Source organism: Lathyrus oleraceus, chromosome 1 (genome assembly GCF_024323335.1).
Source record: "Lathyrus oleraceus cultivar Zhongwan6 chromosome 1, CAAS_Psat_ZW6_1.0, whole genome shotgun sequence".
NCBI classification, from domain to species: Eukaryota; Viridiplantae; Streptophyta; class Magnoliopsida; order Fabales; family Fabaceae; genus Lathyrus; species Lathyrus oleraceus.
In genome coordinates, this window is record NC_066579.1 from 229,490,344 (window position 1) to 229,515,179 (window position 24,836).

The following is a 24,836-nucleotide window of genomic DNA, read 5'->3' on the forward strand; positions in this document are numbered from 1 at the left end:
TTCCAGCATTGTTGGATTTACTGATGTCAGATGAGATGTTCTTGGCATTAGCCTTAGATCTTACATCCATCTTTTTCAGAAGTCTGTTGAACTGTCTTCCCAGCATTGCTACATCATTTGCCAGATCTTCATTAATATCTTGACCACTTTCCTCCTCTTTCTCCTCAGTGTTTGACATGAAGGCTATGCTTTTGACTTTCTTTTCAGATCCATCACACATTCCCATCTCAAATGTTTGGAGGGATCCAATTAGCTCATCAACTCTTATATTGGAAATGTCTTGAGACTCTTCTATGGCTGTCACTTTCATGGCAAATCTCTTAGGGAGTGACCTGAGTATTTTCCTCACTAATTTTTCATCTGACATCTTCTCACCCAGGGCTCCTAAGGCATTCGAAATTTCAAGGATATTTATATGAAATTCATGAATATTTTCATCTTCTTTCATCCTTAAATTTTCAAACTTGGTAGTGAGCAGCTGCAGTCTAGACATCTTCACTCTAGAGGTGCCTTCATGAGTGGTTTTGGAATTTCCCAAGCATCTTTAGCCACCGCACAGTTGTTTACCAATCTGAAGATATTCTTATCTACTCCATTGAATATAGCATTCAATGCTTTAGAGTTCCTAAGGGCTAGATCATCTTCCTCCTTGGTCCATTGTTCTTCAGCCTTCTTATCAGTAGTAGCTTCTCCATCCTTAGTAATATTTGGATGTTCCCATCCTGTTAAAACAGCCTTCCAAGCCTTATTATCCAGAGATTTTAGGAAGGCTACCATTCGAGGTTTCTAGTAGTCATAGTTGGATCCATCCAGAATAGGTGGTCTATGAACAGATCCTCCATCTCTCTCCATAGTACCAGAAAGTAACGTCCCTAAATCTCACCCAGAACCAGAGCAGGATGCCTTCTCTGATACCAATTGAAATTCTGGTATCAGATATGAGATGTCGAAGGTAATGTCACGACACTAATATTTGAACAATACAAACAGGATAAGAGATAAAGAACAGTAATGCAAGAGACACAAGCAATTGTTAACCCAGTTCGGTGCAAACTCACCTACGTCAGGGGGCTACCAAGCCAGGAAGGAAATCCACTAAAATAGAATCAGTTCAAAGACTCTCAGTAAACAACTTCAAGTTACAGTCTTTTCACCTAATCTCTACCCGTGGGACTTCTACCTAAGAACTCTTAGATATGAGAACCTACTCACTCCCCCTCAATCACAACAGTGATATTAAACAAGAATTACAATGAAAAGAAGACACTCTTCAAAGACACACACTTGATCTTACTTAACAACTTCAATCAAGTAGACACACACTCATGCTTAAAAGCTTAGAGTGACAAATTATAACTCAAAAATCAGACCAATTCAATCATCTATGGATGAATTGAATGGATTACAATTCACACAACCACACAAGACTAAAACCCTTATTCTCTCTCAATATTTGGTTCGTTATTTCTTGTGTATAAAATAAGGTTTTCCGTGTCCTTTTTATAGAAGCATTTGGCTGGGCTTGGACATCATAAAACCCTAAAACTATTTTCCATTCATATCTTCTCATGACAGTTGATTAGATCTCTTTGGAAAATAAGTTAATCTCGTTGTAATTACTGATTGATAGCATGTTCAATCATCTCATCAATCATACACAGATTGGCATTAAAAACACAATCACATAATACATAACATTCAGACTGAATGTTCTGTATACAAATGTCATGACATCGGGTTTGACATCTCAGTAAAATCCTGCATAATCACATTTTAAACATCTAGCAGGTACAAGATATCTTATGTTAAGACATCACACGTGACAACTTGTGAACACTCTTGGTTTTACCAAAATTGCTGCCAACACTTAGAACCAACATCAATCATCAAGAAGGATATTACATGTCACTGGGTAATAAACTTTTGGGGACCAAAAGATCTATCTAGGTAAGAACTAGAAAGAAACGGTCAAACAAGACTCAACCCAATGAGGATATAACTCAAGGGGAATGGTTCTATCCAGATAGAAAAACCGGGGAGGAAATTGAAATAAAAATCATCAATGAGGTAATAACTCAATGGGGAAGGAGAAAGGATAAACTCTTTTTGCTTAAGGGGCTAACACTCTACATTTGAAAGGAGGACATACACACCAAATCTGCATGGGGAAATGATATCACCAAAGCAGGGGATCAGAAGAATGGTCAATGTGATAAAAATGCACAATGAAATATTTGATGTTATGTTTATGCATGTATATGCACAAATATGTATATGATTATGCTGACAAAACGAGCACAAAGGATACAAACAATGATCTGAATCATCACAACTAGATACTCAGCTAATCTTAACAAGATGGGAACACCAACTAGAGAACCTGCTAGGGATGAAAATAAATCATCGGGGATATAAATCCTAACTCAAAATAAATTCAAATCTCGGGGATGGCACACAGCCGTAGCTCAAGGAAGGCGAAATATATATCAATCTAAATCAAAATCCAACTTTGGATGGGGAAAGGCATGGAGAACATGCATCCGACCCAAAATACTGAGGATAAAGGGAGATCTATTGAGGATCCATATCCGATCTGAGGGATATGTACTCTTTAAAGCAACAAGTCACTACTGCGGGGAATTTTAAGTCAACACCATATCAAATGGGAGACAACCCTGCAGGGGACAATATCAATATTTCTCAGAACCAAATACTTCCTGAAGGAAGAAATCTTCTAACAGAAGATGGAGCTCCGTTGGGGTGTAAAGTCACATCAAGTGGTAAAAAATATGAGTGGGGAGAACCTAATGATCTATTGGGGATTTCACCCACAAACATCTCCGTGGGGCTTTGATGGGATTCAACAATCTGCTAGGACAAATCAAAGGCCACATGAGAATACAAAGATCAGTAACAATAGTCGTCAGACTCTTCTTGGAGATTGAGACATAAATGAATTCCAAGGCACCAAAATATCAATCGGATCTGCAGACTCACACATGGGAGAAACTGTCACGGCTATGAAACAAATAAAGGCGTCGAGGGGCTGAAAACCAAATAAAGGTTCCACGTAGATCTAATATTCATGCAAAGATGCAAATGAAGATCATAAGTTCTTAGCTGGGAATAGATGATGAACTACAAAGATAACAACACATCAGCTCTACTGGATATGAAGGATGAATTGTTTGGGGATCAACCCATCAACCCCACCGGGGATGATAAATTGCCTGGGAAGTAATTCATCAACCATGCTGAGGATGATCGACGAACTGTTGTGGAGGATAAAGTTACCAAACAATTTCTCGGGGAAGTCCAACAGTGCTTCACACATCAAGACTTTACCGTTCTTAGATTGTTGTTAACATTCACTTTTGAAATTAATTGATTGTTCAAAACTGCTTCAAAGATCAGGACCAACCAAATGCAGTTACTTACCATAATCCCTTATTTTTTGTCTAGATTTTCCCAAGGTGGGGGACTCAATCTACTGGGATAAATTTTCTATTTTATATCTCTAACTTTTGTCTGGATCGCCCTTTCGGGTTTTCAATCCACCTAGACGCTCATTTTTTCCTAAGTCGCTTTTTCGGTTTTCAACTTAGCGAGTTGCTCTTTTCTTTTTTAGGCGAAGTATTTCTTGACTGCATCGGCGTTCACAGGACGCGTGAACTCCTCACCATCCATAGTTGTAAGAATCAAAGCACTGCCTGAGAAGGCTCTCTTAACAACACACGAGCCTTCATAATTAGGACTCCATTTTCCCCTAGCATCAGGTTTGAAAGATAGAATCTTCTTGAGCACGAGGTCACCTTCTCGGAACACACGAGGCTTGACCTTCTTATCAAAATCATTCTTCATTCTTTGTTGATATAACTAACCATGACACATGGCAATAAATCTCTTCTCTTCAATCAAATTGAGTTGGTCAAACCTGGTCTGTCACCATTCAACTTCAGTCAACTTGGCTTCCATCAATACACGCAATGATGGGATCTCAACCTCTACGGGAAGCACAACTTCCATGCGATAAACAAGAGAGAAAGGGGTTGACCTTCTTGAAGTGCGAACAAATGTACGGTACCCATGCAAAGCAAACGGGAGCATCTGTAAGACCCCAATTTTGACCCTAAGATCCCTCATGGCATCATAACATTGCATTTGCATTGCCTCAAGGATCTTTAGCATCTTGGTTCCCTTTTCCTTTGGGTGGGACTCTTGTGATTGGTTTGAGATCACCAAGCATGCTTGAATTATACATCATTGTTTCTCTTACTTTTGTTTACTAACCAAAAGCACAAAAATGTGTCACTAACATCTTTTGTTTGAAGCTTGAGTATCATCCAAGACACTTTGTGGGTTCTATTTAGATGATCAGTCAACACAAGGGAATGACTTGAGATACTTCCAACAGGTTCAAATGGGGTCTATTCGTCAGTCAAAACGTTAATCTTGAAGGAGCAAAAGTTTGTTCATGGCTGTCATGCTCGCTAGGCGAGCAGAATGGGTCGCCTAGCGAGTCCCAAGAAAAGCCACCAGAATCACCTACGCTCAGAGGAATTTCTTGTACTGTCATGCTCGCTAGGCGAAGCCCACGTGTTAAAAAAAAAAAAGAAAAAAGAAATAAAAAAAAAACAAAAAAAAAAACGAAAAAAATAAATAAAAATAATAATAATAATAAAATAAATAAATAAATAAAATATAACAGAAAATTTTTGGACTTGGGCCTCTCTCATTTGAGCCCACAGGTCCACAAAAATCAGGTTATAAATTCAGAGTTTCAATGAAACAAAAGGCAATTCTATTCCTATTACCCTGGCAGGGAAAAAGATAGTGAGAGAAGAGCGAACAGAGGTCAGAGCAACCTCTAGAGACTGAAGGGAACTCATCGGCAAAGAACCAATTCCCTTTCATATAAACCCTAAGAGTGCTTTGCAAACCCAACCGGGCAAGTTAATTTCATTCGATCTCTCCAGTCAGGTTTGCCTTATTCCCATTACTTTATGCTTTTAATTTGAATGCTGTGAATGTATGAGGTATTATGGGTGAATTTGATACCCTTTTGATGCATGTGTTTGACAAGAGGTTTAGGCCTCCTACCCTTGGTTGCTTTTTGTGAGCTTTTTGTGAATTTTAATGGCATGATTCATGTGGTTACATTTTGATTTGGGGGCAACTCTTGATTACCCTATCTTGTTTCTCTAACCTGTTTATTGAGTTTTGTTTTGTGAGGGCTCATATGACACTTGCAGAGATGGCTTGCCTGGTGTTCCACTTTATTTGTGGGATACCACCTGGAGGTTTATTCCGATTACCTGTACTGACTCGCTTTCTTTGATGGTGTTTAGCTTGGAAGAGTCTTTGGGTTTCTTATTTATCTAATTGTTGTTACTTCAGATCTTTATCCGTACGGTAGATCTCTCGATCCCTTTACTTTTCCCGCATGTTACTGATTTCTTAGGTTTCGTATAGCCTCTCGTGGCATGTCATTTAAGGTAGCACAGTTCCTTCATCTAGGACTGCCTTTTTGCATGAGCATCCCTAAACACCCCAAACTCATTGATTTTTCTTCTCCTAAGAACACGTTATCTCCTTCTACTACAGGCGAGTAAGTCTCCAAAGGTCGAGCATCCGGTAGATTGTGTAGTAACGTCGTTCAACCCTTACCCCATAGGTGGTCGAACTACGTTTTGCTCTGATTTTCATCCCAGATGAGATACGTAGGCATAAGACGCGATGTCTTAGCGAGCACACTCCTCTTTAACCCATAGGTAGCCGAGCTACGAAGACTCTGATTCTCAGATTCAGATGAGATATGTATGCAGTGGATGCGACGTCCGTGCGAGTCATTTTCTTTTGACCCTTCTTTTAGTAAGTAGTACATTAGATAAACATACACGCTTTTCTCATCCCTTCAATCATGTTTGCAAAAATAAAACTTCAAAAAAAAAAACAACAACCTTTGCAACAAATGTGAAAAGGGCTCCCTAGGAGTACCTAGGATGATTTGGGTGCCTAACACCTTCCCATTGCATAACCAACCCCTTTACCCAGATCTCTGACATTTTTACTAGTTTTTGATTCGATAAAACTTTTAGGTTTTTGTTCGCTTTCTAACCATTCCTTTGGATAAATAGAAGTGCGGTGGCGACTCGACTTGTATGATTTACCTTGGATTTAGTCAATATCTCTAATGGTAATGAATACTCCGCTACAGAAAAGTGGCGACTCTGCTGGGGACATTTGCCTAGTGGGTTTTGCCTACTTTTCATATTTGTTGTGTTGTATTGTTATGTGACATATTTTTGTGCAATTTGGGATTACTGTATTGTATGTAATGATTGATTTGCTTGAATATTAATTCCTTGTATGCTTGGTGATCTTTGTGAGATGAGTTCTATACCCGGACTCGAGTGCACTTAGTATAGGAGAATGGCGTAGTCTTGTTGACTTGTGTGGAGTTATTCCTTAGCAAGTTGACTTGCAAGTCCATTCACTTGGTGGAGGTTATGTTGGGACCAATAATGTCACACAAGTAAGTTGTGGTTAGACATTACTCTTTCCATTATAGACCTTAGAAGCCAAGGACCTTAGTTTACCAAGCCCATCTTGGCCTATTCTTAGGATGTAGTGCGAAAGTCGTTCAAGTGTAAGATTTGATACGATTGTTACGCGATACTGCACTCATAAGAGTCTCTCTTGAGAATATTTTTGAATACGAGTAGTCGTTTCTCCGATAATATCCAAAAGATGGGATGATGACTATGAGAACCTTTTGTAGAACATGTTTGGCAGGTTTAAACCTTAGTACACTCCCTTTGGGTGGTTCTTAACCTAAACTCCATGCTCGTGACTTGCAACAAACCCTTGATTCATGGTTGATCCGTTCAGGTATCCTTAATATCAATGGAACTTGGGTGTTGATAAGGTGTACACCATATGTGAGCAAATTCTTTACTTTGAATAAATTTTGAATGATAGCAAATTGTGTGATCATCATCCAAATATTGGTTGTGCATTATCCTACATGATTCATCTGTATTTTTATTCCATTCTAGTGTTGCATGACCGTACATAAAGACCCACATTGATACATCTCTTAAAAGAACTCATAAAATCTATTTTGTGTCAGTACGTATCAACACATAATCCTATGCATCGATCCATACAGCATGTTGAAAACCACAAAATTGTTTTGTTCAGTATGTATCGATCCATACGAGTCATGTATCGATACATGGACAGGAAAAATGCTCTATGGATCGATCCATACGAGCCTTGCATCGATCCATGTTAGTTGAAATACCCTATGTATCGATACATACGTCTTATGCATCGATTCATGTTAGTTGAAAAATCCTATGTATCAATACATACGAATTATGCATCGATTCATGCTTACTTAAATTCCCCAAAAACTCATTAATCTTACAGTATGTATCGATACATAACTTCATGTATCAATACATAAGTTTGTTTCATGATCTAACAGCTTCTGGTTTGCATATATAAGAAATGTTGTGACAGTAGTGAAAGATATGAATTCAGAAGAGAAAAACAGTTGAACACAAGATCAAAGGAGTGTGTAGTAGCAATTGTTTTGAGCAGATAGAAACCTGAAAGAGACTTCATCTTCTCCATCTTCTCAATCACTTTTCTTCAAGAAAATCAACACATAATCATTCTTGTTCTTTGGATTAAAGGATCAATGAGATAACATTCAGTGGTACGATCAAGGATCTAGCTGAGGTGTTCAGTGGAACGATCGAGGATCTAGCTGAGTTGAAGATTGAAGGGGGTTTCGAGGAAAAACCAACTGGTTTGTCCTTCAAGAACTGGAGTGTTCTTGAGGGTTTGTTAGTCACGTTTGCAGAACAGATTCAGTCGCAGCGTTGCGTTTGGAAATCGGTGGATTTCGCAAACAGGTCGTGGAACCGGTGAATTGTTTGCAATTTCTTGCAGGAAATTCTTGATCGAGCTCAGATCAAGTGGAGGTTTCATACAAGAAGAAGTTCTTGAATGTTAGAATTCTGTCTGTGTATTAAAACCTTGTATCGACGGATTCGGCATTATTGATAATTACAGTTCTCAATTTCATTTGAAATTGAGAGGGAGACGTACCCACACGCGAGGACGACGTGGGGAACTTCCTTACCAAATCTCTGCATATCGTATTCTCTCCTTACTTCTCTTTACGTTTTCATCAGTTTTGCAATATCAGTTTGTGTGGTGGGGCTGTACCCTTTGCGATACAATAGTGGCAAGAAAACTTTCAAACTAAAGTCCACCATTGTTCATCATTAAGCACATACACACCAACTATTTGACAAAATTGTTAGCTAGGTTTTATTCATTGGAAATAGACTTTAATGATAAGTGCATTCAATTAGCTAAGATTTTGGTGTTAATAATTTCTGTCATTCTTATCCAAATCCAACATTAAACTCGCGTGTCCGGTTTTCTAGTAGCGGTTCAGAATAGACGGAAGTCGATTCGGGACTGAAATTTTCCGCCAAGCTTAAAAACTCTGATAAAAGTTTAAATCTGTTCAATTTTGAAAAGGTGATCTATTCACCCCCCCTCTCGATCACTAACCACACCGTCTAATAAGTGGTATTAGAGCGCCGGTTCACTGGTGCTCTGTGGCTGCCTGTAACAGTATGGATTCTGAACCAAAGGGGGCGTATAATAGAGCGCCTATTTTCAACGGTGAAAATTACGGCTACTGGAAAGACTGCATGCGAGTTCATAAAAATTCTGTGGATAGGCTACTATGGGCTGCCATCGAAAATGGTCCTTTTCAAATTACTATGACAAATGCGGCTGGCGCCATAGTTCCTAAACCAGAAGATGATTGGAATGAGAAAGATGAGAAAAAGTGGTCGTGTGATTGGAGAGCTCGAAACATGCTAATTTCAGCACTTGGTGTTGATGAGTATTATCGGGTATCCCATTGCACGACAGCTAAAGAAATGTGGGATGCTTTAGAAGTTGCCCATGAGGGTACTACTGAAGTAAAACAGTCCCGCATTAACACACTCAATCAAGAGTTTGAGCTCTTTCGCATGAAACAAGGAGAATCTATCTCCGACATGCAAAAGAGATTCACTCATCTCACTAATAGGTTGAATGCTCTTGGAAAACCTGTTTCCAATGAAATTGCTACTAATAAAATTCTGAGGTGTCTTAGCAGGGAGTGGCAACCTAAAGTAACAACAATTAAGGAAGCCAACGATCTAACGAGACTTACAATTACAACTTTGTTTGGAAAGCTGGAAGAACATCAACAAGCATTAGAAAGTCTTGAAAAGTTTGAGAACAAGAGTAAGAAAGAAAAGGAGAAGAAAAGAGACAAAGAGGGAGAGAAGAAGCCAATAGCTCTTGTGGCCTCTAGCTCTAAGTCCTCACGAAAAGAGCAAAGCGACAATGATTCAAGTAGTGACAAAGATTCGGATGATGAGGAGATGGGACTGTTTGTAAGGAGATATAATAGATTCATTCGAAAGAATGAAGTCAAGCATTCCGACAAAAATCTCATGAAGTTTCGAAGACAATCTACAGATTCGAAACAGGAAGAGAACAAGAAGAGTAGAGGAAGAGGATCTTGTTTTAATTGTGGTAAATCTGGACATTATAAAACGGACTTCCCTATGAAGTATAAGGATCAAAGAAAAGCTTCACCAAAAGGGTACAACAAACAAAGAAGAGCGTACATTGCATGGGAAAGTGATAGTGATTCATCAAGCACACAAAGCTCAAGTGATGGTGATGAAGCCGCAAATCTGTGTCTTATGGCTCACACGAAAAATCTGTCCTACCACAAGAAGAAAATCAATGACAAAAAGGTGAAACAAGCCTATTATAATAATTTCTCTTCTATGTCTTTTTCCGAATTGAAAATAGCTTTTGAAAAACTGCATAACGAAGCTGTAGATGCTTTTAAAAGATTATCTTCCGATAAACAAATTTTTTCATTTTTGGAAGGTAAAGTATACAAAGCTGAAACAGATTTAGAAAGGTTAAAACTAGTATTGCAGAAAATTCAAAAGCTATTGACATTGACGGATGTAGTAAAGTTAGGTACTGTGAAGCTTGTCACATTTGGCAAAAAGAGGTAAACACTCTCAAGGTCAAATTGGAAAAAGCTTTACAACCTAAAGTTACTTATGCCGTTAACTCTAGGTTGTTTAAGAAGTCATTAAATCCACCATATGCAAAAGAAACAACAAACACATCATCATGGTTTATGTCATTATTGTTGTCATGCTGGCCATACCATTGAGAAATGCAAGTTTAGGAGATTTCTTGTTCCTAAAGGTATTTATCAATGGAAGCCAAAAGGCAACCATGTTAGCACTTACCCACTTGGACCCAATGAAAATTGGGTACCAACTTCTCTCTTTTGATATTGTAGGATGAGTGTCTTGCTTCCGTAGATAGAAGATGGTTTCTTGACAGCGGTTGCTCAAGGCACATGACCGGTGACATATCGGTTTTCATAGACTTCAAAGCAAAGAAGAAGGGATATGTTACTTATGGAGACAATAACAAAGGAGCTATACTCGGCAAAGGTAGTGTAGGTAATCCCTCCACCACTACTATTTCTAATGTCCACCTAGTAGAGGGACTTAAACATAATTTATTAAGCATAAGTCAATTGTGTGACATGGGCTATAAAGTTTCTTTCACAAAAACTTGCTGCATAATTGAACATGCTGAACAGAACGTTGTGTTTAAGGGAATAAGAGTAAACAATATCTATATGCTTGACCTTTTTGATGTATCTTTAACAAGTACTAAATGTCTAGTTACCTTGAATGATGATTCTTGGCTTTGGCATAGACGTCTAGCGCATGTTAATTTCGATTTGCTTAATAAGGTTGTATCTAAGGATCTAGTAGTCGGTCTTCCAAAAATGAAATTTTCAAAAGACCACCTATGTGACGCGTGCCAAATGGGAAAGCAAACGAGGGTCTCTTTTAAATCTAAAAATATAATTTCAACTTCACGACCCATTGAGCTTCTCCATATGGATCTCTTTGGACCTTCTAGGACAAAGAGCCTAGGTGGAAATTACTATGGCTTTGTAATAGTTGATGACTACTCTAGATTTACTTGGACTATATTCCTTCATAGCAAAGATGAAACTTTTTCTGCTTTTAAGAATTTTGCAAATCTGTCCCAAAACAAAATGAATTCCAAAATAGTTACAATTCGTAGTGATCATGGTGGTGAATTTCAAAACTATCACTTTGAGAAGTACTGTGACAAGTATGGTATTGAGCATAACTTTTCAGCTCCTCGAACTCCACAACAAAATGGCGTTGTGGAGCGTAAAAATCGTGTTTTAGAGGAGTTGGCAAGAACAATGCTAAATGAGGGTGGATTACCAAAATACTTTTGGGCTGATGCTGTTAGCACAGCTTGTTATGTTTTAAACAGAATCTTAATTCGCCCTATTTTAAATAAAACTCCTTATGAACTTTTAAAAGGAAGAAAGCCAAACCTGTCACATCTTCACGTATTCGGTTGTAAGTGTTTTGTTTTGAATAACGGTAAGGAAAATATTGGGAAGTTTGATGCAAAAGCGGATGAAGGTATCTTTCTTGGTTACTCACTGTCAAGTAAAGCATATAGAGTGTATAATAAGCGTTTACTTACTGTTGAAGAATCTGTTCATGTTTCTTTTGATGAGTCTTATCCGAAAAATGTCGGAAAAGGTATTTCTTTTGATGACGCAGGTGTATCTACAGAAGACATACTCAAGGAAGCTGTTGAGGAAACTGATCAGTCCAAAACAGCTGCCCATGAGAAGGAGGAAGATACTAGTCATGAAGAAAATGAGGAAGAAAAGACAGCTGAAGTGAATGATCTTCCAACAGCTTGGAAATCCTCAAAAGACCATCCTATTGACAACATCTTGGGAGACATTTCAAAGGGAGTAATGACTCGTTCTAAGATAAGTAATTTTTGTTCTCACTTCGCTTTTGTTTCACAAGTAGAGCCTAAAAATGCCAAAGAGGCCTTGATTGATGAATTTTGGCTAATGACTATGCAAGAAGAGCTTAATCAATTTAAAAGAAATGATGTTTGGGAACTTGTCCCTCGTCCGCGAGATCATCATATCATAGGTACTAAATGGGTTTTTAGAAATAAGATTGATGAAAACGGAGTGATAACTAGGAACAAGGCACGTTTAGTAGCACAAGGGTATAACCAAGAGGAGGGCATAGACTATGAGGAAACTTATGCTCCAGTTGCTCGCCTTGAAGCTATATGTCTCTTGCTTGCCTATGCGTGTTCTAATGATTTTAAGCTTTACCAAATGGACGTAAAGAGTGCTTTTCTTAATGGTGTCATAAATGAAGAGGTATATGTCTCACAACCTCCTGGTTTTGAAAATGCTGAAAATCCAGATTATGTTTACAAATTAAAACGAGCTTTGTATGGTCTTAAACAAGCCCCTCGGGTTGGGTATGAAAGGCTTAGCAAATTTCTAATTGATCATGGATATTCAAGAGGTAAGATGGATAATACTCTCTTTATTAAACACAAGGGAAAGCACATACTTCTAGTCCAAGTCTATGTAGACGATATAATTTTTGGTTCAACTAACATACACTTGGTCGAAGAATTCTCTGAGGTTATGCAGGGTGAATTTGAGATGAGTCTCATGGGGGAGCTGAATTACTTCCTAGGACTGCAAATTAAGCAACTTGATGAGGGTACAACAGTATGTCAAACAAAATACTGCAAAGAACTACTCAAGCGCTTTGGAATGAATGACTCAAAATCAATTGACACATCTATGCCTACCAACGGAAATCTAGATAAGGATGAGCATGGTAAGTGTGTAGATGTCAAAAAGTTCAGAGGTATGATTGGATCTCTCTTGTATCTTTCTGCTTCTAGACCTGACATCATGTTTAGTGTTTGTATGTGTGCACGCTATCAATCAAATCCTAAGGAATCACACCTAAAAGCTGTTAAGCGCATATTTAGATATCTTCATGGAACACCTAAATATGGGCTTTGGTATTCCAAAGGAAGTGATTGTAGTTTAGTAGGGTACTCCGATTCTGATTTTGTTGGCTGCAAATCAGATAGGAAAAGCACAAGTGGTACATGTCACCTGTTTTCAAATTCTTTGGTAAGTTGGCATAGCAAAAAGCAGGTATTTGTGGCTTTGTCAACTGCAGAGGCAGAATACGTTGCAGCCGGTAGTTGTTGCGCTCAGATTCTGTGGCTAAAGCAACAACTACAAGACTTTAACATTCAACTCAAACGTATTCCAATAAAATGTGACAACACTAGTGCCATAAACCTTACTAAAATCCCTATTTTACACTCACGCACTAAACACATAGAGATTAGACATCACTTTCTTCGCGACCATGTTGAAAAAGGAGACGTTGTATTTGAGCATGTTGACTCAAAGAATCAGCTTGCTGATATATTCACTAAACCTTTGGCAACGGAACCACTCTTCAACATTCGTCGCGAATTAGGAATCTTAGATCTCTCTCAATTGATGTCCTAAGCATGTTTCTTCTTATTTATATTATGCCTCACCATGTTTGATGAGATTTGTTTTAGAGTACACTTATTCCTCACAAGGTTACACCAACAGAGGTAATATCACTCCTTTCTATATCTCATTTAGAACTATGTGATTATGTATGTTAGAACAATTTTTTTTTGTGTTTATGTAAATGTCTCTGCTTATATTGTTTGAACATTAACTGTCATGACATACTTCATAATGCATATCCATACTGCACCAAAATTCATTAAAATCTGGTTTAACATCAGTATGTATCGACACAAAACATTTATGCATCGATCCATATCTTTTGCATTTTAAATTTGTCAAAAATGGTTCAGGATGTATCGATACATCCGTTGTTTGTATCGACACATAGACCCTTTAAAAACAAAATTGCATGCTCTGCATCGATCCATGGCCATATGCATCGACACATACTGACTGCCACTTGAATTAAATGCATCTTTTTCTCTCTCATGCATCGACACATCAGCCACTCTTATCACTTCCTATCTCAAGACTTCATATCATCAGTACCCATAAACCCCAAAACCAGCGGCTAACCCTAATCTTCCTCATCATCACTCCCTCTAAAACCCTAAATATCTCATCACCATGCCTCCACGCACCATTCCAGCCAGAGCAAAGGGAAAAGGAAAAGGAAAGGAACCAGTTGGTACTTCTCAGCAGCCACCGGACATTCCTCCAAATGCCTTAGACTTGTTGCATCCAGCAATTGCTACTGAATTTGAGGATTCCTTCAAGACAAGGTTAGTTATGAAACCCCATGTCTTTGATAAAAATGATGCTATTCATCTGCATCTCAATGATGTGGTTGAACTCCTAGATGCACAAAGACTTGGGTCATTCTTGTCTATAAAGGATGACTACCATGAGGATTTCATCCGGGCCTTTTATGCTGGTTTACAAACTGGTAGAGGCTATATGTTTAGGTGTTCTATCGGTGTCAGAACATATACTTTTGAAGCTTCTGATTGGGAAACAGTGTTTCAAATTCCGCCTCCGTCGCTTAATTTCAAGTCTTGGCATGACTTGCATTTTGATACTGAATTTAACATGAAGGAGTTTACTCCATCCATCTTAAAATTAGACAGACCACTGAGTGAGGATGAACATGTCACGTCTGGTATGATTAAGAAAACTCCGCGTATTCTTCATTGGATTATCTCGCACATTCTGCGTCCAGCAAACAATGGACATTCTTAGTTGGACAGGGCAAGCTTACATCTCCTATATATTCTGCAAAATAAGGTTCCCTTAAATTGGGCTAATTACTTTGTGAAGCGTCTATTTTTCGTGCGCAACAACTCCAAGAATGTTGCTCTTGGTTATGCTTCTCAAATAATGAAAATTCTCAAGTTTTGGAATGTTGTAATCCCTCTAGTTCCTCTCCTATCTCCATCTGCTGCCCAAGAGTTTGATCTTCCACTTTATCGCATATGGGATATCGGTGGGACTCGGACCGTAAATGCTTCTACTTCTTTGACAGAAAATCCAAAACAAGAATCTACAACTTTGATGTGCCTTCGGAACGAATCCATGTTGTTGAAGACCAGCCTGATGAAGAAATGCAGGATGCGCATGAAGCAGATGTGCCTCCAGCTGAGGCCAATGCTGGTTGGGGTGACTGGGTGCCACGAAAGTGGTCTCCAACCAACTATGTCCCTGAGCCTACGGCTCCTCCGTTCTCCGGTGGTACGTCATCTTCAACACCTACTGCGGACCTCACTCATATGCTTCAACAAATGGAACTTGCCAACAAAGAACGTCATGAAGAGGCACGGTCTTGGCATGTACAACAAATTGAGTGGCATGACGAGCATCATGACTGGCATGATGAGCATACACGGATGTATCAGAATCAACACTCTTGGCACCTAGACTTGGTTAAGTGGCACCAAGTCTTCTACAATGAAATGTCCGGCTTTATGGACGACTGCCGTGAAAATCCTGGCATTATGGACAGATTTAGAAGCATTGAAGTTCATGACCGGTTTAGGCATTACTCCTTCATGGGCCAAAATCCAGACACAATGCCTCCTCCTCCGCCTCCGCCAAGCTTCAGAGATCCTAATAGAAATGATGAGGAATCCTGTGGTGGCCACAATCCCAATTAACCCATCATCATTCCATTTCATTGCATTTCATCTTATACTGCTCAAGTTTTATTTGAATTGTAGCACAATATATGCTTTAGCGTCTGTAATTCTTAAACTCGTTCTACTTCTTAAATGCTTTTCACTTTCTGTTTACCTCTATTTGTTATTGCCCTTATTTGTCATTCTTTGTGAGTGATTCTTTACTTTGAAGCTTCCTTCTTTGTGATTGCTAGCATTTTATCAATATTTTTGCCATGTCCTGCTACATAATGTTGCCTTGTTACACCTGTTTCTTCCTCTTTTTGATGTTGACAAAGGGGGAGAAATGCAGATATGCACAAACTCAGGGGGAGTATCACACATCTAGCCAAAAATTTGCCATCATCAAAAAGGGGGAGTTTGTGAGCAAATTCTTTACTTTGAATAAATTTTGAATGATAGCAAATTGTGTGATCATCATCCAAATATTGGCTGTGCATTATCCTACATGATTCATATGTATTTTTATTCCATTCTAGTGTTACATGACCGTACATAAAGACCCACATTGATACATCTCTTAAAAGAACTCATAAAATCTATTTTGTGTCAGTACGTATCAACACATAATCCTATGCATCGATCCATACAACATGTTGAAAACCATAAAATTGTTTTGTTCAGTATGTATCGATCCATACGAGTCATGTATCGATACATGGACACGAAAAATGCTCTATGGATCGATCCATACGAGCCTTGCATCGATCCATGTTAGTTGAAATACCCTATGTATCGATACATACGTCTTATGCATCGATTCATGTTAGTTGAAAAATCCTATGTATCAATACATACGAATTATGCATCGATTCATGCTTACTTAAATTCCCCAAAAACTCATTAATCTTACAGTATGTATCGATACATAACTTCATGTATCAATACATAAGTTTGTTTCATGATCTAACAGCTTCTGGTTTGCATATATAAGAAATGTTGTGACAGCAGTAAAAGATACGAATTCAGAAGAGAAAAACAGTTGAACACAAGATCAAAGGAGTGTATAGCAGCAATTGTTTTGAGCAGATAGAAACCTGAAAGAGACTTCATCTTCTCCATCTTCTCAATCACTTTTCTTAAAGAAAATCAACACATAATCATTCTTGTTCTTTGGATTAAAGGATGAATGAGATAACGTTCAGTGGTACGATCAAGGATCTAGCTGAGGTGTTCAGTGGAACGATCGAGGATCTAGCTGAGTTGAAGATTGAAGGGGGTTTCGAGGAAAAACCAACTGGTTTGTCCTTCAAGAACTGGAGTGTTCTTGAGGGTTTGTTAGTCACGTTCGCAAACAGGTCGTGGAACCGGTGAATTGTTTGCAATTTCTTACAGGAAATTCTTGATCGAGCTCAGATCAAGTGGAGGTTTCATACAAGAAGAAGTTCTTGAATGTTAGAATTTTGTCTGTGTATTAAAACCTTGTATCAACGGATTCGGCATTATTGATAATTACAGTTCTCAATTTCATTTGAAATTGAGAGGGAGACGTACCCACACGCGAGGACGACTTGGGGAACTTCCTTACCAAATCTCTGCGTATCGTATTCTCTCCTTACTTCTCTTTACGTTTTCATCAGTTTTGCAATATCAGTTTGTGTGGTGTGGCTGTACCCTTTGCGATACAATAGTGGCAAGAAAACTTTCAAACTAAAGTCCACCATTGTTCATCATTAAGCACATACACACCAACTGTTTGACAAAATTGTTAGCTAGATTTTATTCATTGGAAATAGACTTTAATGATAAGTGCATTCAATTAGCTAAGATTCTGGTGTTAATAATTTCTGTCATTCTTATCCAAATCCAGCATTAAACTCGCGTGTCCGGTTTTCTAGTAGCGGTTCAGAATAGACGGAAGTCGATTCGGGACTGAAATTTTCCGCCAAGCTTAAAAACTCTGATAAAAGTTTAAATCCGTTCAATTTTAAAAAGGTGATCTATTCACCCCCCCCCCTCTCGATCACTAGCCACACCGTCTAACACCATAATCCACCAAAATGGATGATTGATATTAAGGATAACATGATCCATCCCATGACCTTTGTTTGGGGTGCTTTGCTTGATCCTTGAGTGTGATTGTTGCATTCATGCATTCATGCACCCATTTGCATCCATATCATCAATAAATAAGAAAATTTTCAAGGAACTTAAGGGGTTTATTTGCAAATTTTTCAGACATGGAAAGACAAAGAAGGAATACAAAGAAGTACAGCGTCAGGCAACCAGATTTGAAAGAGTTAAGGAATCTGACATCTTATGTATTAGATACCTTGGGTTTCAAAGCTCGTTTTGGGAAGCTTCTTCGCCTTCTGACCACTCAGGTGGATGAAGGATTGATGAGTGTATTGATACAGTTTTACGATCCTTTGTACCGTTGCTTCACGTTTCCGGATTTTCAGCTTTTGCCTACACTTGAGGAGTATGCTTATCTTGTGGGTATACCTGTTCTGGATCAGTTGCCGTTCAGTGGCTTGGAAAGGGTTCCTACTTCTCAAGAGATAGCAGACATGTTACACATAGATGAATCTCTGGTTGGTGCTCATATGACTACCAAAGGGGGAATTCAAGGTCTCCATTCTGAGTTCCTCATCGCTCAAGCTACTATGTATGGGAAGGCCATGAGTGAGGACGCCTTTGAAGCCATATTTGTACTTCTCATCTATGGGCTAGTGTTATTCCCCAACATCGACAAGTTTGTGGATGTGAACGCTATTAGGATCTTCTCTACTCTTAATCTCGTTTCGACTCTGTTGGGCGACACCTACTTCTCTTTGCATATGAGGAATGCAAAGGGTGGTGGCGCCATTGTGTGTTGTTTGCCTCTGTTGTATAAGTGGTTTATTTCTCACTTACCACAGATGGTCGCTTTCAAGGAGAATAAGGAATGTCTACGGTGGTCCACGAGACTTATGTCTCTCACTAATGATGATATCTCTTGGTATAACCATGTATATGATGGTGTGCAGATTATCGACTCTTGTGGCGAATTCTCCAATGTACCTCTTCTTGGTACATGTGGTGGGATTAACTATAATCCTGTTTTGGCACGTCGGCAGCTTGGGTTCCCCTTAAAGGATAAACCCAATAACATTTTGTTAGAGGGTGTATTCTTTCAGGATGGTAAAGATCCCCAAGGCTTGAAAGCTAGGATGGTCCGCGCTTGGCGCAAGATTCATAGGAAAGGAAGGAAAGAGTTGGGTCCTAAGAATTGTATCGCTTTGGAGCCTTACACTGTTTGGGTTAGGAAGAGGGCGTCTGAGTATCTCATGCCTTACGAGTATCCGAGACCTACACCTATGATAATGGATGGGCCTTCAACCCTCCCTAATCAAGGAGTAGAGGAGTTGAGAGACGAAGACCGTTCACGTGCCTGGATCCGTGAACGTGAAGAGTTGCTTCAGCAGATTAAGGAGAAGGATGCGTTGATTGAGTTTCTTGAGCATCAGGTTATTGATGACCCTGATGATGTATGGACTTCTCTACTTCCCCAGTCTTCTAAGTTCTGGAAGAGGAGGTATGATCGACTCGCAAAAGAGAAGGCCGATATGGATGCAGCCTACGAGAGGGAGGTGAAGAGGCTTCGCGCATCTTATCTTCCCGTGTCCCGAGCTTTAGATGATTGTTTCTAGGGATCCATAGGACGATTATTTTCCTTTTCTCTTGTATATGATTGACGATGTTGCACTTCTTTTCCCTGATATTATTTGATGAGATATTTCCATATTTGATAAAATGCTTAATATTTCCAAAATTTGCAAATAAAACTCTAAAGTTACTTTGAAATAAAAAACAAATCATATGCACAAGCATTGCATGCATCATATGCATAAGCAGGTTTTATTTCCGGTCCCTTGCCCTGTGGTCTAACTCCGTGTCCTTCATTTATTTTGAAGACAAGCTGACTCACCGGTACTACACTAGAGCCAACATTTCAAGACCATGGATTCACGAAACAGGCGCCGTGACATCCACCCAACACCAGAAGCTGAAATTTGTGAAGAACAAGAAACTGGTAGTGGTAGGGGGAGAAAGGGCTCTCCTGGTTAGCCATTTGTCTTCCTTCTCTTATATAGATGCTGAGGTTGAAATTGGAACTCCTTTCCAACCTTTATCTATAGCTGAGCCTATTGAGAAGAGAACTCCTTCATTTGCTTCCTACAAAGATGCAAAGTTGGCCATTGAGCGTGGTGCAACCACTGGTTTAGGAAAAATGATTGAGTTAGAAGAAAATGAGTCCCGGGCTGGCATAGGTTTTTCTTCTGGTACTTTCAACAAGCAAGGGCTATTCAAGAGTGGAGGTTTCATCCACACTGGTCTAGATGAGGAGGCTGCTGCTGTTTTAGAAGAATATGCAGAGGATTCTGGCAACTTCATCATCCCTGGAGGGGTCTGCAACAATTGGGTCGCTGTGGATATTCCAACAGTTGTCCATAAGTCAACGTAATGATCACTTTGTTTAAAAACCCTTCTCCCATGCCAAAAGGAGGAGTGATGACATTGATGGCGCATAAATACAATGATATTTTCATTCAATAAATTCATGTTAAATGTTTGTTTTTCCATTTATTTTCCCTTTTCGCTTTTGCATGAAATTGGTGATCACATAAAACCTCAAAATGGAATAAAATCAATCTTTTCATCTGCATAATGATTTGCCTTGTTTGAATTCTAAATCTTTTCATATCCAAAATCATTATGCAGGTTTATTTCTAAACCCATTGAACATAATGACCCAACACCATCTCCCAATTTTGAATTCCCTGTATTTGAGGCAGAGGAAGATGATGTTGAAGAGATTCCTGATGAGATCACCCGGCTACTTGAGCATGAAAAGAAGATCATTCAGCCGCATCTTGAGAATCTGGAAACAATCAACTTGGGGTCTGAAGATTGTGCGTGAGAGGTAAAAATTGGGGCACTTATGGAAGAATCTGTTAAGAAGGGGTTGATTAAGTTGCTACGAGAATATGATGACGTCTTTGCCTGGTCATATGAAGACATGTCTGGTCTAGATACTGATATTGTGCAACATTTCCTACCTCTAAAGCCTGAGTGCATGCCTGTAAAGCAGAAGCTCAGAAGTACTCATCCTAATATGGCAGTGAAGATCAAAGAGGAAGTTCAGAAGCAAATTGATGCGGGGTTTCTGGTGACTTCTACGTATCCTCAATGGGTGGCCAATATTGTGCCCGTGCCTAAGAAAGATGGAAAAGTCCGAATGTGTATGGACTATAGAGACTTGAATAAAGCTAGTCCGAAAGATGATTTCCCTCTACCACATATTGATATGTTGGTAGATAGTACAACTAAATTCAAAGTCTTCTCGTTTATGGATGGATTTTCCGGATATAATCAGATTAAAATGGCACCCGAGGATATGGAGAAGACAACATTCATCACACCTTGGGGTACATTTTGTTATCGAGTGATGCCCTTCGATTTGAAGAACACCGGAGCCACGTATCAACGAGCTATGACTACCTTGTTCCATGACATGATGCATAAGGAGATTGAGGTGTACGCTGACGATATGATCGTTAAGTCAAGATCGGAGGTGTACTCCCAGTAGAGGTGGAGATCCCATCAATGAGAGTCTTGATGGAAGCCAAGTTGACTGATGCTGAATGGGTTCAGAGTCGTTATGACCAGCTGAACTTGATAGAAGAAAAGAGATTGACTGCCATGTGCCACGGTCAGTTATATCAGCAAAGGATGAAGAAAGCTTTTGATAAGAAGGTCAAGCCTCGTGTGTTCCGAGAAGGTGACCTTGTGCTCAAGAAAGTTTTGTCTTTCGCGCCCGATTCCAGGGGCAAGTGGACTCCAAACTATGAGGGTCTGTATGTTGTTAAGAGAGCATTTTCAGGCGGTGCTTTGATACTTACAACTATGGATGGGGAGGATTTCACTCGTCCTGTGAATTCAGATGCAGTCAAGAAATACTTCGCCTAAAAAAATAAAAACTGAATAGCTCGCTAAGTTGAAAACCCGAAAGGGCGGCTTAGGAAAAAATGAGCGTCTCGGTGGATTGAAAACCTGAAAGGGCGGTCCAGGCAAAAGTTAGAGACATGAAAAATGAATATAGGTATCCCGCTAGATTGAGTACCTCATCCTGGGGCAATCTAGGCAAAAATTAGGGATTTGGAAAGTAACTGCATCCTGACAAGACTTTGTTCTACAACTGTCGTCCGTCAGAGATCCTTGCTCATTATCAGCCAAAGCTTCAAATACATCGGATTCAGAATTGGTGGAGAAATGGTCATTATGTTCAATGTAGCCCTTTTCCAATATATATCAACAATTTCAAATTTGTAAAGATCTATGGAGTCTTGCCATTCGCAGACTACCATTCTATCAAATAAATTTGAGCCTTTTATCCAATTATTGGCACTCTTATCTGTTTCTATTCAACAAATGTTTTGCATGTTTTGATTAAGAAAATATCATTGTTTTAAACGATCAATTTTTTTTATAATTTGTTTTTAAACAAAGTGAACATTCACAATGACGAAAGGATACTTAGGAGATCCTCAGTGCTCTCCCAAGGGTGGTACGATCCCCAACAGGGTAAGATTTTTGTCCATATTCCTGGCATGACTGTATCTCCTCCCTCCGGAACCCCTTGTGGTTTATCCTACCAAGTGGATTGCTTGTTGAGAGTCACCTCTCTTCCCTTCAGCAGAGTAGCAATCTTTCTTCCTCAGCAGCTTGGATCTCTTTGAGCAAGAGCGGTATTTGGTGGTTGATCCCGATAAATCCTTTATCTCCTCGGATAGATTCCCCAGTAGAGTTGTTGGTGTGGTGGACCTTGTCTGTGATAACTCTTGTCCCCAGCTGGAATGATTGATGATTCATCCCTTGCAGAGTTCTTTGCTTCCTGATATCTCTGATCCCCAGCAGATTGGATACTCCCCGGTGAACTTGGCTTTCTCTCTTGAGATGTAGTACCGGGTGGTTGATTCCTGGACTTGGTTGTGTTAGATATGTCTGTTTGTCAGCATACATCATACATAAACCACGCATATACATGCATAATTATAACATTCAGATATTCATGTTGCATTTTTTGCCATATATCGTTGTTTGTTGTCTCCTGCTATTTGGTGATATATTTCCCCAAGCAGATGTGTGTGTGTGTTTGATCTCTCCATATAGAGTCGGCTCCATAGGCAGAAAGTGTTTATCCTTTCTTCCATATTCCCCACCGGGTTATATCCTCGTGGATGTCGATTGTTTTTTTTTCCTTCCCGACACATATATTGGGATGGTTTTCCCCATTGAGTTATATCCTCACCGGGACAAGTCTCGATTTGGTGTGCCTATCTAGTTTGATCCTAGATCGGTCTCTTGAGACTCTTTTCCTGTTTCCCCGTGGTAAATGAATAATTGCTCAATAATTAGTAATTATTATCCCTGGCGGAGTCTGTGTTTCTCTACCCTCATACCGGTAGTTGTAAACCTTATTTCTTCCCTTTTTGTAGAGTAACTATTTTTGCTCATCTTTAATTGGTGACAGTTATCTTCATCCAATATTCGGTGATGATATCCCCTCATCTGCTTGGATAATTGCCCTAATTACGCAATGTATCCCCAGCGGGTCATCTCTCGTCTACCTTGTTGTTGTTGGTAACGATTGGTTCTCCCCTGAATTGGTCATCATTATATACCTAGTTTCGGTATCCCGATGCCTTTTCTTTTCGGTCGATTTATCCTTTATTAACCCAGTAACCGGTTATTGATAATCGTCCATGCGAGTATATTATCTATGTTCTGACGGTAATAGATAGTATATCTCACGCATTCTCGGGTCTGAAGCCTTTTGTTCTTCCCCAGTTGAGTAAGATTCGTATCCCCTTTGTGGAGTCGAATATCCATCCTGTAATCGAGTTTGCTTTTAGCCCTCTTTTGGATGATGAGTGTTTTGGGAATATTCCCTAATTCACGCCTTGGTTGGTCACCTATTATATGCCCAATAACCGGTATCCCTGGTGTTCCTTCCTCTCTGCTCCCTATTATGACTTTTTGTCCCCTGTGGAGTCAGAATCCCTGAGTTGAAGTATACCTTTTAGGTTTTCCTCAGACGTTTTGAAGTTTTGATATCTCTCACCCTTATACCGGTCTTGGATATTCATCTCTTCCTGAGCATGTTGTATCTCTCACCCTCATACCTGGCGTTCAGATCATATGTCTCCTTGAGCTTATTACCCAGTAACCGGTAATACCTCGTCCCGATGCTTCCCCAGGAGTGTCCTTGTGGACATCCCCAGCGAAGTCCCTTAGTGGATTGTTTTCATCTGGATTTTATCCGGAGTATCCGCTGTGGATAGTTTTTGCTGTATTGGCATATTCCCCAATACCTGCATCTTCGAGTCAGCTCGAGTCTTTCCATTGGATCTTTTCCCTTTGGAATTCTGTTCCCCACGCTTTGAGTCGTGACCTGCTCGCGCATTTTTATCCCTTTTCTATCCCCAAGAGAGTCCCCAGGGTCTTGGTCCCATGGAGTGAATTGCTCATATGGATTATCAGTGGCTTCTGATTTCTTTGCTTTTGTGGACACATATCTCCACGGAGTGCTACCATTTTTCATACCTACATTTGCATCATGAGGTCTCTTTGGGACCAAAATTCGTCTCTTTGTTATTATTTAAGCCCATTCTACCCCGTCGACACGAAGATTTTAACCTTCACTTCTCCGGCTAGAATGACCTTAAATAGGGGCATCCGTAAGACCCCAATTTTGACCCTAAGATCCCTCATGGCATCATAACATTGCATTTGCATTGCCTCAAGGATCTTTAGCATCTTGATTCCCTTTGCCTTTGGGTGGGACTCCTTGTGATTGGTTTGAGATCACCAAGCATGCTTGAATTATACATCATTGTTTCTCTTACTTTTGTTTACTAACCAAAAGCACAAAAATGCGTCACTAACATCTTTTGTTTGAAGCTTGAGTATCATCCAAGACACTTTGTGGGTTCTATTTACATGATCAGTCAACACAAGGGAATGACTTGAGATACTTCCAACAGGTTCAAATGGGGTCTATTCGTCAGTCAAAACGTTAATCTTGAAGGAGCAAAAGTTTGTTCATGGCTGTCATGCTCGCTAGGCGAGCAGAATGGGTCGCCTAG